General features: G+C 36.7%; 1 non-coding gene across 1 annotated transcript; it reads left to right on the top strand.

Moving 5' to 3' along the window:
- Positions 1–2,039: 2,039 nt before the first annotated feature.
- TRNAG-UCC (transfer RNA glycine (anticodon UCC)) lies at positions 2,040–2,111 on the top strand. The gene has a single exon. It is a non-coding gene; the product is annotated as a tRNA-Gly (tRNA).
- Positions 2,112–3,730: the final 1,619 nt, after the last annotated feature.

Genomic DNA, 3,730 nt, shown 5'->3' with positions numbered 1-3,730 from the left:
ATAAATGTTGACCACACACTCGCAAGGCGCTCGGTGGCGCGGGGCCCAAGTACAAGTTCAATACCGCTGTAATAAATGTCTGCTTGGAAAAAGAAATTATTTTTTGTAACGTACAAAAGGTACTTTGTGGCGGGCAGTCGCTTACGACGTATCATACGCATCTATTTTGACGACCTCGGTGGCGCAGTGTTAAAGTGCTTGCCTCTGAACCGAGAGGTACCGGGTTCGATCCCCGGTCGGGTCATGATGGAATATGATCTTTTTTTGGATTGATCCGGGTTTTGGATGTTTATCTATATATGTATTTGATATAAAATATAGTATCGTTGAGTTAGTATCCCATAACACAAGTCTCGAACTTACTTTCCTTCCCAATTAAGGAACTCGGCAACGATTTACAGCACGCCAGTAATCACCAATAATCTTTCAAATAATCCCAGTGCCCGTCTCCATAGATATTTCATCATCATCTCAGCCGCAAGAAGTCCACTATAGGTCCGAGTATTAACAGTCACTATCTAAAGAACTTGGCTAGCACACAGCCAAACTCAAAGTTTACGCCAAAAATTGCACACTTGACACAGAAGCTATTGACGAAATATATCCAACACGGATTGCCTCCGATTTTGAAGAGTTCCTGTTATGATTCTGTTGACATTATTTTGTATAATACGTTTTTTTTGTGTCACATCATACACATGAAATTATAGATAACTAACTGCGCCCCGGGGTTTTGCTCCCGTAGGATTTACGGGATAAAAAGTACCCTATGTTTTATTCCAAGTTATATTCTACCCATGGACAAGATAACAATCCGTGCAGTAGATTTTGCGTGAAACATACATTCTCGCAAACGTTCGCTATAAATCATTGTAGGAAGTAGATATTATCAAATAAATTATTTGAATTTGGAGTATGATAAAATCGATGAAATTTACTTCTACACTCGCGATCTATAAATAAATAGCAGTTTAGCAAGATTTACAAACGGATATGGATTTTCCGACATTTGTGTACAATCGTTTGTGTGTACAAGTGCACATTTCTCGGTAACAAGTTTACCTCATAGGCAAATGCCTTCAAAACTAAATAAACAAATTGTACCAGGCTATATTAATTTTAACCCCTGATGAAGAGGCGAGGTTTTATAAATTGATCCATAGAAAGCTTCCCAATCTTTTACTCGTGCTGGCGTGTTGGTTTGGTTTCATCTTTGGCTTTCACCACCTGAGTATCGCGCAAAAAATCAACATTTTTTTTATTTATTTGGCTATTGATTTTAATATGTCGCAGCCATCTGGGTAAATCAGCCATTTAATTGAAAGGCTTGCTCATTTATTAAACGCCGGCAATATACAATGGAACGGCTAGGCCTATCATTATTTGAACTAGCATCGATCAACGTTCTACTAGTTGGCCCGTTGAAGACGACTGACGTAAAATCAGATAGGTGATATAAATTTAGTTCACATTTTTCCATTGCTGCTCTAGTAGTCACCAAAACAAATATGACGTCATACCGCTCGCACAGCAATGTTTAGATATATTCTAGTTTCAATCATTAAAAAAATTATCTATCATTTTACTACCTGTCTAACGTAAATTCTTTGGGAATGCTGTAGTTGCATGTTGGCTGTCCCTCACCTTAATAAAGTGTCATTATGCAATTTAATACTATGCTTATTTAATGATTCGTAAAGAATTATATACGTAACATGGAAACCTACTAATTCCATGATCTCAACTAATATTATAAATGCGAAAGTAAGTTTGTTAGGTACCTCTTCACGCATTAACTACTGAACCGATTGTTATGAAATTTGGTACACGGGTAGAAAATAACTTGGGATAACACATAGGATAATTTTTATCCCGAAACTTCGACGGGAGCGAAGCCCCGGGGCTCAGCTAGTACGGAATAATTACAGAATATGTTTAGAAAACATTAGTGACGTAATTGATTACGAAAATCAATTTAAACACGTTCGATGAGATAGAAGTACATTAAGAAATGCAATATTTTGCTCGAGCATCCATCAGCGTCGGTGGTGTAATGGTCAGCATAGTTGCCTTCCAAGCAGTTGATCCGGGTTCGATTCCCGGCCAACGCACATTTCTTTTTAAATGCACAATACTATTTCTCCAACAGGATTTTCATGTTATAAGTCTAATGGAAGATACTGTTTTTAAGAGACCAATATTTTCGCGAGACTTCAACTACATATATTCTGTGGAGCCCCAGAGCTCCACGAAGCACATTTTGAGAACCACTGGACTGGAAAATTATATTTGTTTTAGTACCACTTGGTTTATAATAATAATCATGCGCAAGCCCTCGCACACGACATAATCCTCGGTAACCACAGAAGACCATGCCTGAACCTCATTTAAAAATCCATTTTTACTTTCCAACTTACAGTTTTGCATAAATATTCGCAATAAAACTAAAAGTAGTCGACTGGTTTATTTTACGGGTGAAGCGCGAAGACACTTTTTACGAAGATTTAAATTTCTAGATGTGTGACACGCCCGGCTGTGGTGACTTTGATTTGTGAAAGAAAAAGGGAGAGATAGAGAGAGATAGTGAGATTGGTATACAACCAATCTGGCTCACTCTTCCTCTCTCATCTGCGCCTTGTTCCGGTTGTTCATGAGTGCCCAAACATTCGGTACTCTGGCTGACTTGACAGCTCTAATAAAGCCTTCGAAGTGGTTCGGTTTTGGCATTCTGGTAATAAAATATTTAGCATTTAATTAATCTAGGTAATCTAAGAGTTTGTGTATTTGCCATCGAATGCGTTAAGTGAATATTTATATCAATACATAGTATAAAACAAAATCACTTGCCGCTGTCCCTACGTATGTTTAGACATTGTAAAGTACGCAACGGATTTTGATGTGATTTTTTGTGTATTTTATTACGGTTTCACTCGAAACAGGCCGCTAGCTGACACAATTTTTTTACATTTTGTAAATGTATCATTAATGATGTGAATTTTTTTTTATAAGTATATTGATTTTTCAATAATTATATTGATTCTGTGATATTTTAATTAGGTGTTTCAAATATTAAACTCTGATTTGACACATACGTTCTTTTTATTAGAAAGGGGAGAGGGAAACCTACCTACTTCGCAATTTGGGTTATGATAGGATCAGGTTAGAACTAGGGTTACGTTAGAAATAAAAACTAATCATTTTTTCATATTCCTAACCTAACCCACGACCGGGTCAGGATTCGGGTCAGGTTCGGAATAATCGGTCAATATTTCATATATAGTAAACATACATAAAATAAAAATATAGTAATGAATTACAAAGAAATACCTCAATGTATTAATTATATTTATATGTGGACCTCGGTGGCGCAGTGGTATAGTTCTTGCCACTGAACCGAGAGGTCCCGGGTTCGATCCCCGGTCGGGTCATGATGGAAATTGATCTTTTTCTAATTGGCCCGGGTCTTGGATGACTATCTATATATGTATATGTTATAAAATATAGTATCGTTGTATAAAATATAGTATAGTTAGTATCCCAAGTCTCGAACTTACTTTGTAGCTAGCTCAATCTGTGTGATTTGTCCTAATATATTTATATTTATTTATGTATTACAAGAAATTAACGTTTCCATCTGAACACATCTATATTCTTTGGAGCTGTGTTCTAGCATTTAGTTACCAAGTCACGGCTGTCTACACTTCAAACAAGTAAGGAGAAATATGGAAAA

The sequence above is a fragment of the Plodia interpunctella genome, chromosome 25, assembly GCF_027563975.2.
Source record: "Plodia interpunctella isolate USDA-ARS_2022_Savannah chromosome 25, ilPloInte3.2, whole genome shotgun sequence".
Taxonomy (NCBI): domain Eukaryota; kingdom Metazoa; phylum Arthropoda; class Insecta; order Lepidoptera; family Pyralidae; genus Plodia; species Plodia interpunctella.
This window is presented reverse-complemented; position numbering and strand designations above follow the sequence as displayed.